This window comes from Mytilus edulis, chromosome 5 (assembly GCF_963676685.1).
Source record: "Mytilus edulis chromosome 5, xbMytEdul2.2, whole genome shotgun sequence".
Lineage (NCBI taxonomy): Eukaryota > Metazoa > Mollusca > Bivalvia > Mytilida > Mytilidae > Mytilus > Mytilus edulis.
In genome coordinates this window covers 621-11,576 of record NC_092348.1, presented here as the reverse complement: position 1 = coordinate 11,576, position 10,956 = coordinate 621, and the positions used below count along the sequence as shown (strand labels likewise).

At 32.6% G+C, this 10,956-nt stretch overlaps 1 long non-coding RNA gene across 1 annotated transcript; it reads left to right on the top strand.

Annotated features, from left to right (window-relative positions):
- Positions 1-865: 865 nt before the first annotated feature.
- On the top strand, positions 866-3,387 carry LOC139522695 (uncharacterized). The gene is made up of 2 exons (XR_011664477.1): positions 866-1,427; positions 3,167-3,387. It is a non-coding gene; the product is annotated as an uncharacterized lncRNA (long non-coding RNA).
- Positions 3,388-10,956: the final 7,569 nt, after the last annotated feature.

Sequence of the window (10,956 nt, the reverse complement as noted above, 5' to 3'; positions counted from 1 at the left end):
ATGAAGCTTTTTTTCCTTATCTTATCTAAAATGTTTTTAGATAATGTATGTTGGACATTTGCCAGACATGACTATGATGTCATTTTCTATTTTTATTTGCCAATAACTTTATGTAAATAACTTCATTGGAAATTTGCCAATATAAAATGTTGCTGATGAAGTTTTTTTTATTGTTTTATACAATAAACAATGTATATTCACTTTTACTACCAACCAATCTTTACCATTCAGTGATAACAAGCACTTTATTTTACATTTTAATATTTTATGATGTATTTAAAAGAGTAGTTATTGTTGCAAACTCCATTAGAAATTTGAATTGATATCAGTTTTGGAGAAAGGGAAACGGGGATGTGAAAAAAAGGAGGGGGGGGGGAAATTTTTCTCATTTCAGATTTCATAAATAAAAAGAAAATTTCTTCAAACATTTTTTTGAGAGGATTAGTATTCAACAGCATAGTGAATTGCTGAAAGGCAAAAAAAAAACTTTTAAGTTCATTAGACCACATTCATTCTGTGTCAGAAACCTATGCTGTGTCAACTATTTAATTTTAGATTTAAAAAGTTTGAAGAAATCTTTAATTGATTTGTAAAATCTTGACATTTGTTTTGTGTAAAAAAAAACCATGTAATGTCAAAAATTTGATCACAATCCAAATTCAGAGCTGTATCACGCTTGAATGTTTTGTCCATACTTGCCCCAACTGTTCAGGGTTCGACCTCTGCGGTCGTATAAAGCTGCGCCCTGCGGAGCACCTGGTTGCTCTTATTATTGTAGCTTACTTAATAAAGAGATAATAATATAAGCAAGATTTTAACTTATAAAATATAAATATAATTATTAAACTGACCTTCATTTACTGTTTACAGTGGGAAAGCCACGGATCGATTCTGCGCCTCCTTCCATATGACGTAAAGGCCAGAAAATCAAGGGCGACAATCGCGATTTTTCATAGAGGGCGACAGTATCGCGCCATCGCGGCAATTTGTTTACATCGTGTACGTGTGATTTTTCGAGAAATTTATCGTTAAAGACAATTAAACTTGTGTCATTTCATCATCAATAAGTTATATAGGTAAGTTTTACAGGTGACCATGCTATTTTTTCTTCTTAGAAGATTTTATTTTACAAGAAACGAACTTCTGAAAGTGGCAAGTGACGTTGTTAATTTGGGAGATAAAAATATGGCGGGTGTTTTCCCCTTCTGAAAATAACTGACACATTTGCATCCTATTGGCTATTTAAATATAAAATGACCAAAAATAGTATCTATGATGATAGGAGTCCCTAAATATTTGCATAAATACCCATCACTCCGTGTCAAATTGTAACTGAGGCTGCGAAAAGGAAGCACACAAATCGACGCCATTTTTCAACAGATTAAGGTTTCTGAGCTCACGAAATCCTAGTATTATTACTTTTAATGGTTAGTAGAAAGATATTAATACTATCCATAACATAATTTATTGATCTGATCGGGTTATGGCTACATGTTTGCCTCTTTTCGATTCTTAAATCCAGTAAATTTCCGTAGACCACATGTAAATAAACGCCCCTTTTCCAGCGTGAGACTTCAATTTGAATAAAACTTCAATTTTGGCAGGTCAATGTTAGCATTTAAATTTTAATTAAAGTTTTGCAGTTGTGTAATGTAATGTGCTGATTTGTTTGGTTGTCTCGAATAGTAAAAAGGTGAATATTTTTATTTTTGAACCCAAAAAGTGTGACAAAAAACACAAAACACAAACAAAATAAAAATATATGAAAAAAATAACTACCCCAGGACAAAGGGGGGTTCCAACTATATGTCCCCATTCAAATGCATTGATCATCCCCAAAAAGGGAGATTCCAATCCCTGGAACCCTATCCCTGGATCTGTTACTGGGAACTATGATTATTAAAACGTATAAAGAATTAGAGAATTATTACTATAGGAACAAGAATAGAGAAAATTTACCATAAAATAAGTAAAAAATAGAGCAAATGACATGCTAGTCCAAATTATTATGAAGTCTGACAAGACTACTTTTTTTCTGGGACGACTTCCTATGCATCCCAGAAAAAAATCTTAATATTCTTAGCAGCAAGCCTTAGGTCTGGTCATAATCATTTTGAACTACTGTAAATTCAGAAATTATTGCGTGCACTTATTATTGCGATTTTGTCATTTTAAACTTGAATGCAATTTTAATTTTTACGATTTTGAGAAAAGTCATGCTTAATTCAGTTAAAATATTACAAAATGCAAGTTTTAATTATTGCGTTTACAACTCTGTCGCATTTTTCGCAATAATAAAAACCTCGCAATAATTTCTGAATTTACAGTATTGATGTGCTAATTTATATATTGAGGAAAGAGAAATTATGGACAAAAAGTATAAAAAAAATAGAGACCAGTGACCTAAAAGATTAAATGATAAAGAAATGCAGAACACCCCATCCAGACCCTTGTCTATGTGAACAACAGTTCTATTATTTTTGCTGAATAGTGCATATGGGCATGTAAAATATCTTTTAAAAGGTTTCAGGTATATGAAATATTCACCAGTAGGAAAGTATAAATTCTGTCCCTCCTTCCATGCTAAAAAAAAATTATGTGATTTATTGTTGAATTTTATTGCCACCTTCAGTATTGGCTTGGTGTTGTGGCCAGGTTTTATTGGCGTTGGATACATTTATTATCAATTACTGGTATGAAGAATTAAAGATATGAATGATTGAATGAAAAGTTATCTTTTAAATAACAGATACCTGTAAGATAATTTAATGTTGCATATTACGTTATACTTTATTAAAACATTATTTATATCTTTTAAAAAGGTTGATATGTTATTATGGTGATGAATTTTAAATACTAAGTAAATGAATTTATAAGTAGAAATTTTTTCCAAACATCTGTTGGTGTGTACAAGTATTACCTTTTCTAGAGAACCTTTTTCGGGACGTCTGGATTTGGTAATTTTATAGCTCAGGATTTCGAGATTGATCCTTCGGATTCCAGTATTTCCTTTCAACATTTTTTTTTAATTGGGACCTCAGAAGATCATGTTTCTGTCAGTAGACAATTAAAATATATTATAATTTACCGATCATATAGAAAATCTAGAGAAGTTTGCAATTATATTCATTTGATAATATCATCTGCATAAATTATATATTTTCAGATAACAATAGGAATAAGAAGAGCAGGATTTCTATATTGAGAATTTACATGTATGGGACAGAGGACTATTTGACTTGATTTTACTTTAAAAAACTTTTTAATTTTAACAATAGACGAATAGTTCTCCTTAAATGTTTAAAATACTTTTTACATATTTTTCATTTTAACATTATTTTTATGACTTTGTATTTATTCATCATTTAATAAACTTTTATTTCTAAACATTTTTATATTTTCAAATACACATACAATGTGAAACACTCCACAATTTTATATTGATAACGTGGGGTAAATGTACATGAGACACTATACTGTTGCAATACAATATTACTTACTTTGATTAAATAGGGAATCACTGGAGCGGGTCCCTCCTAAGTTAGTCAGCAGCAGCAACCCCTTACCCCCCCCCCCAAAAAAAAAAAATAGAAAAAGTTCTGGATCGGTCACTGGTATCAGAAATATACATGTATGTACTGTAGTATTTGAGACATAAGAAAAAAAAAGATATAAAAAGTCAAAATGATGGTCTTTTATTCTTTATAAGGTTTGAATGACTTAAATGGAAAGTTTCTAGAATTGTTCACTTCTCCTAGACATAGTGAGGTCTCTCAAGTAGCCTATCATGAACATGACTTTTCACTGTTTTGCTTCCATGTAGATTTCAAAGTGTGGCAACCCCTGCACCTAAATAAATCATTTTCAGTAGATACATATCTCTTTTTTCAGACTTTTTGATGAAAAGATTAAACTAATATACAAATTAGAAAAAAGAAAACTGATCAACTTGAACCCACAACATATAATTGATCTCATGTGCTCTGGAAGAATAAGCAGATCCTGCTCCTTGTGTAGTACTATGAATGAGATGTCTATGTACCCTTTTCCTAGATATGTAAACACATGATTTTGCAAATTATTGCAATTGTGTGCTTTTAGAATGGAGTAAAATGTGTGAAAAGGTATTCTATTGCAGAAAAATCAGCACACAGATATAGGAATGGTATGATTCTTAATAAAGAATAGATCCTGTGTCCAAGATTTGTTTTCTTGTAAACTGGTGTAAAATAAAAATATGGGTCAAGCAGTTATATCAATGCAACAAAACAGGATCACCAAAATCAGAGTGAGACATTCATATACCAGACCTTGGAAGTGATATAGCATTTTGTTAATGCTTTAAATGGTCATATACATGTAGCTCTAACATGTATTAAGAATTTGATGTACTAGGCATTGGGCATTCCTATTGAATGTTAATCTCAAGTTCTCAAGAGTTAAATATGCCCCAGGGCCCAGAAACACTCAAACATGAATAGTTAGTCACAGTGTACATCAGGTTGCTTGATACGCATAATAAGGACAGACATTTATAAACATGTGTGAGTGTTTAGGCAGGCAATTCTTGTTGATTGGTACATGTACTTTTTAAAATTGACAAGTTGAAACATTTCAGATTTATAATAATTTACAGAATCAAATTGCAAAGAATGACTGTAACCATTACCCTAAAAATTGGCTTAAAACAAAGACTAGCTGAGTGCTTACACTTTGCACTTTTGCATGCTTATTCAGACAACAACTTTTGACTAACTGAAATTTTTTTTGTTGAAAAAAGGGGGGTAGGTCTACTTCCAGACAATGGAAGTTATTTATATGGACAAATTCGTTCATAGATTAAATCAGTTTCAATGTTATACATAAATCTCGCCCATAAATCTGTTATACGTCACCAGCATAATTAAATAACTACAGAAAATGTGATACGAGGAGTTTGAGCAAATTGTAAACATCAACAAATGACGTTGTAAAGCCTTCAACCACTCAACGTTTTAAGAAAAATATATTTAAAATCCTGAAAACATCATCACCCTTCGTTGTCTCAATCAATTTTGTGCTTAAAATCTGTAAAATATGACATAATTTGCTTGATTTTGCACCGAAATAACTCCCAAAACGTCTGAAAAATGTTGAATTTTGACCTCCGGTTGAAGTATTTATTATGTAAACAAGACTCAGAGTGACGGGGAATCCTGTACATAGTCATGTGCCCATATGTTTCTAGGTCACATTTATTTATATCTCGACCAATGAAAAGCTTTAGGATGCATTTGTGTCAGTTGTTTGTAGTCGTGGGGATTACCCGCGTTTTTTTGGAAATCAACGGAGGTAGTCTTTTGGATTATCATATTTCAATAACGGAGCACTTATTTGAATACCGAATTTGGCAGTCGTGTGACAAAATCTATTCTAATGAAAAATTAAACTCAAATACTGATGGATGATAAGTTGTTTTAATAGATTTATTGTCTGAAGCACAGGCTACGTTTTTGTTTACACGCTGGTTACAGCGCCACCTCAAAATTTTTAGATTATGTCCCCTTTCCCGCGGGACTACCGGAAGTAGCTCTTCAATGTCACTGGCTTTCCCACTGTTTAAACTTGTATGTTTTTTCTTCCAGAAATTTTCTTTGCAATGCATTTTCTATTGCTATTTTTTGTGCCTTTGTCCATCCATAGGCTAACAATAATTTGTCAGATTTGTCAGAATTTCCCGAGACGTATAATTTCAAACACAATAAAGAAGATATTTGTTTGTCGTTTCACTTGTCCAATGTGTAAATTTTTACTGTAGGGTTAGGGTTACCTACATGACCCTGACACATATTTTGTTTTTAACGTTCCATGACGTATGTTGAAAAAAGAAAACAATGTCACCGTCAATTTGTGTAGGGGATCAAAAGGGGTTTTAGTTACTATAAAATACAGGTGTCGATACAGGTGTCGTATGGAATTGTGAAGAACCACAACTTTTAAACAAAGTTTCATTCATATCTTTAATAAAATCAGTATTTTAGAGTACTTTTGAAACAGGTACAATGAAAAGAAGCTAAACTTCACTGTTTTGAAGTAGAAACGCAGCTAACACCAGATACAAATTGACATGGCAGGGTGGTCACTAGAATTGATGTATAATAGTAAAAAATGATGGCTTCAAAATTGTGTAGAAATTTGAAATAGGTTTCCCGATTTCATTTAAAACTATAACCGTTCTTTTCTGTTTTTGGATACGCAAACGTCAAGTTAGGAAACATCGATTTTTTTGGCGAACAAAAAAAATGGCTATTTTTTTTTAGAACGGACAGGATAAAGAAATAGCAATAACAAGCATTTTTTTATAAAGTGTGTATGTCGTGAAGAAATTACATTGGTAAAAAAACCTACAAATTTTAAAATTTAATTATAATAAAAGCATGACAAGTTGAAGAAAATACTTTAAACGTCAATCTTTTAGCCGATTGATTTGGCGGACTTTTTGACGTTACGGACGACTGTAGCGCCACCTAATCTATTCCCCCTGCTATTGTTGCTGATAGAGCTTGACGACAACGGACGTTTCTAAGAACTTGCTTTCCAACTGTATAGGATCTTTGCATCGAAACTAAAAACATTTATTTAAAAAACATTTGTTGGCATGACGCGGGTTATGTTCTTTTCAGTCGGAAAGCAAGCCCTTAGAAACGACCGTTGTTGCTACTTTCTTAAGACAGCAATGGGACTGATATTAAAACCCGCCATTCTGAAATTGCGGTAATTTCGCGGAAAAAATAATTTGGCGCCAATTTGGATTTTTTTCTTTTGTCTGTTTTTAAATTGCCATTAAGGTCAAAAATAGATTTCCTTTGATTTTTTAAAGCATTGTTTATCATGGTTCTTCTTATTAAAGAAAATAATATTTACACATGTTAAATTGGTTGTCGTTTATAAATTATGCGAAATTGGCAGTTAATAGTGTTATTTTTCTTCTTTTTTTCACAGATAAACAAAGATTATATATGCTATATAAAAGATAACTATACTACGCATCTCATAGTTAAAATAAGTCTCTGAACGTTCTATCACTCCTTAGGAATCCCCACTGGAACTAAATTTCAATCGAAAAACATTTTTTGACATTGTAGTTTTTTGGTTTTACACATCGATGTCAACTGGCATCTGAACACAATGTACACACATTTAGTGAGTTTGTTTGAAAAAAAACAATGGCGAGTTCAGCTGTGAATATTTTACTGGATTAACAATTCTCTTTAAGTCGGTGAAATGTTTGACTTAACTAAAAACAAGGTAAGAAAATCGTATACGGTCTTTGCACAACCTCAACTGCTTTAGATGGCTGACACAAAACTCATTTGTGATAAAGGAATCCTGCAAAAGTAAATGAAAAAGAACTGCCCTAAATTATTTAATATAATGAAGATTTTACATTTAGAATACTTTCATTATGATCTATTTTAAGTTTAAATGAAAAGGTAGGACCAGGTATCAGTAGTGAAAAGGAACTCCTGTTTTTTTATCCTTTTAATCCTGTCTTAATTGATCCATTATTCATGAATAGTTTGACTACCACTTGTATTATTTGAGTAGAAATTTATTTCTGTGTTAAAAACAATTTGGTTACAGCAGTAAAAATACTTACCAAAACATAAATATTAGAATAACTCTTGGAATATTAAATTAATATTAAATTATTATCCCTATAATGATTCCTATTATGGCACACACAGTAGGGACACATATATAGGGCCTATTTCACTGGGACTGAGTTCTGAAAAGTAATATTAAAAATGTGTTTCTTTAATTATTTTGCACATGTTTACAGTATCAAAATATTTTTAATTAGATTATTTTTATAATATCCACATGTAAAAAAACAGCATATGCATGGTGCTTGATATAACAATATTTTGTTCATGATAGTGTCAAACAAACGGACGTAACTCGTAAATTACCGTCGGCCCCGCTTCGTCAGAAATATCGACACATCAATCAAGTGGCACAAATTTGACATAGTCCAAGTTTCGTTACATAATATAATTTAATTCAGCATAGTATCCCGAGAAGTTAAGAAAGAAAATTACGATTTTAATTTTCTGTGACCATTATTTTTGTCAACACCTTGACTTTGAAGACACATTTTGAGAGAAAAACATGAGTTTAATCCATAATTGAGTTGAGTAACACATTTTTTTCTAACTCATGAATGTTCACTTAAAAGGAAATTAGTATTAATTCATGCAAAATACTACAAATTCCAAAAAACGGGCTTTACTTTTTTTGGTAAAAAAATGCCCATATATGGTAATCACATGACGTCCATTGTTGCTTTAAGAAATGGGGTCAAACCGGGGTCAGCTTTCTATGTTATGATGGTATGATACTTAACCCCTCACGGGGAGGATTGTGCCTGATATTCATATGATGAAGACATAATTTTTCAATCAGTTTAATTGAAGTCTGGAGCTGGCATTGTCGGGAATACGTGAATTAAGGAATAAAACGTTGCATGTTCTAATAACGTAATCGATCTATATAATAATGCCCATGTATACAAAGGACACGTCACAAGGTCTTGACGTTACAATATACTAGAACACAGCCGCGAAATCGCTGGCATAAACAGCTTGTAAACTGTTGTAGGATGAATTTTGGTAAAAGATATTATGACTGGAGAATTTCATATAAGGTATCAAAAGCCCTCTCCCTTTTTTCCAAAGTCCGTTATGTGTTTCCTTTCTGTTTAATTCATATTTTTTTTCGTGTTTCTGGCCTTATACCACAATTATTCTTCCCCTTTGCTGCAATGCATTTTTGGGTAAAAGTCAAATTAGATTAAAAATTTGCACCGCTTCAACATGAAATAAATGAAACTGCTTATAGACCATTATTATTCTAATAAAATGTGCTTCTAGGACAATCCATCTGTGCTTTCCTTTTGAGAGCCCTATTAACTTACCAATGGTAGGATTTGAATCTCGTATAGTGACTAAGGCTCATTTGAGGGGTGGTCTGAGAGGCCCTGATCCCGAAATCCCGGGTTTAAAACATGATATCCCGAGGTGCGTATTTAAACGAAATTCATATCCCGACATCACGAAATTAAAAATCGTTCGTTCGTTCGTTCGTCCGTACTTCTGTCCGGCTTTAGGTTAAAGTTTTCACTTTCAACAATACATTTTTATTCCCCAATTTATGGGAATTATGTTTTCTAGTCTGTTCGTCTGTTCGTTCGTTCGTTCATCCGTACTTCTGTCCGGCTTCAGGTTAAAGTTTTCACTTTCAACAATAAATTTTTATGCCCCATTTATGAGAATTATGTTTTCTAGTCTGTTCGTCAGTTCGTTCGTTCGTCCGTCCGACTGTCCCGCTTCAGGTTAAGGTTTTTGTTGAGGTAGTTTTTGATGAAGTTGAAGTCCGACCAACTCGAAACTTAGTAAATATGTTCCTTCTGATATGATCTTTCTAATTTTAATGCCAAATTAGAGATTTTACCCCATTTCATGGTCCACTAAGCATAGTAAATGATAGTGCCAATGTGGCATCCGTATACTATGGACACATTCTTGTTTCCTCATGTTCTACTTATTTCAATATATATGCAACTGGTATAACCCCTCAGATAGTAAATATTTCAGAAAAAAGATAGACTGAATACAGAGAGTCTCTGTATATTATAGTAGTATAATCGTAGTTTACAGATGGATAAACGTGAAAACACAATTGTCTCTAAGGAGGTATAATAGTTGTGGTTCTGGCGATCTAAAAACGATGATATGAAGAACGCTCAGATTGGCTTATTTATTTTTAATTTTTGTAATCTATCGTACGATTGGTTGTTCTTGTGCATGTTTAAAACCGAAAGTCTTATCTACGACTTAAAGTCAGTCTGAAAACGGAAACAATATCCGGACACCTATTTGTCGTTTTTCTCCCAAAATAAGTCAATCTGAAGAATGGATGACATATGCGACTTTGCATGTTACCAAAGAACACAGAGGCATGATGATTAATTATTCGTGGAAGGAAGAGAAGCGACACACAAAGTGAGGTCTTCTCGTTTAATAGAATATAAGACATAAGTGACGTTCCGGCGTTGTGTTAGCGCCGTATTTACAACATTCAGGGGGCCGCAAAATGATAAAATTCAATATAAAATGCAGTCTCAAATTTGAATAAGAAATTTCAAATTAATAATATTTACGCTTGAAAATTAAAGTATCTATGTTTAGCAAATTAATAACTGTCTCTGTATGGTGGTATTAAAATTTGACACTGCAACACTTTTAAATAACGATTCACAGTTCATATAAAAAGGGGTAGTTATCAGTTCACACCTTTCTTTTATCATCTCGATTTGATTGTAGATTCATCCTCATCAGCTTTTAATCTTGCTTGACGTCTTGGACGGTCGAATGTCTTGTACAGTACTTTGTTCGCGCGCATCTTTTTTTCCAAGTAGATGGTGCGGTATGTATTGTTTTGTTTTTCTGTTTCATCCCTCCTTATCAATTCCTCCAACGAAACTTGTATGCTCTTTGTTCTTTATTGTGTTATCATAAGCTTTCACGATACTTGTTTCCTTCAACGGACCGGATAGAAGGTAGCCTAGATTCGAGTTAACAGCAGAAGGTCCATCTCCGCGCCCACTCTGACGTTGTGTATTCATACGCCAACATATATGTACGTTGTTATTGGTAATATGAATAATATAAAAAGTTCTTTGAGCAATAGAAAAGAAATGAAATTCTAGGGTATCACAAGCCCAGTAGTCAACATTTCGGTGTTGACATGAATATCAATCATGTGGTCATTTTTTTTATAAATTTCCTGTTTTCAAAACTTTGAATTTTTCGAAAAACTAAGATTTTCTTATTCCAGGCATAGATTACCTTAGCCATATTTGCACAACCTTTTGGAATTTTGGATCCTCAATTCTCTTCAACTTGTTTGGCTTTA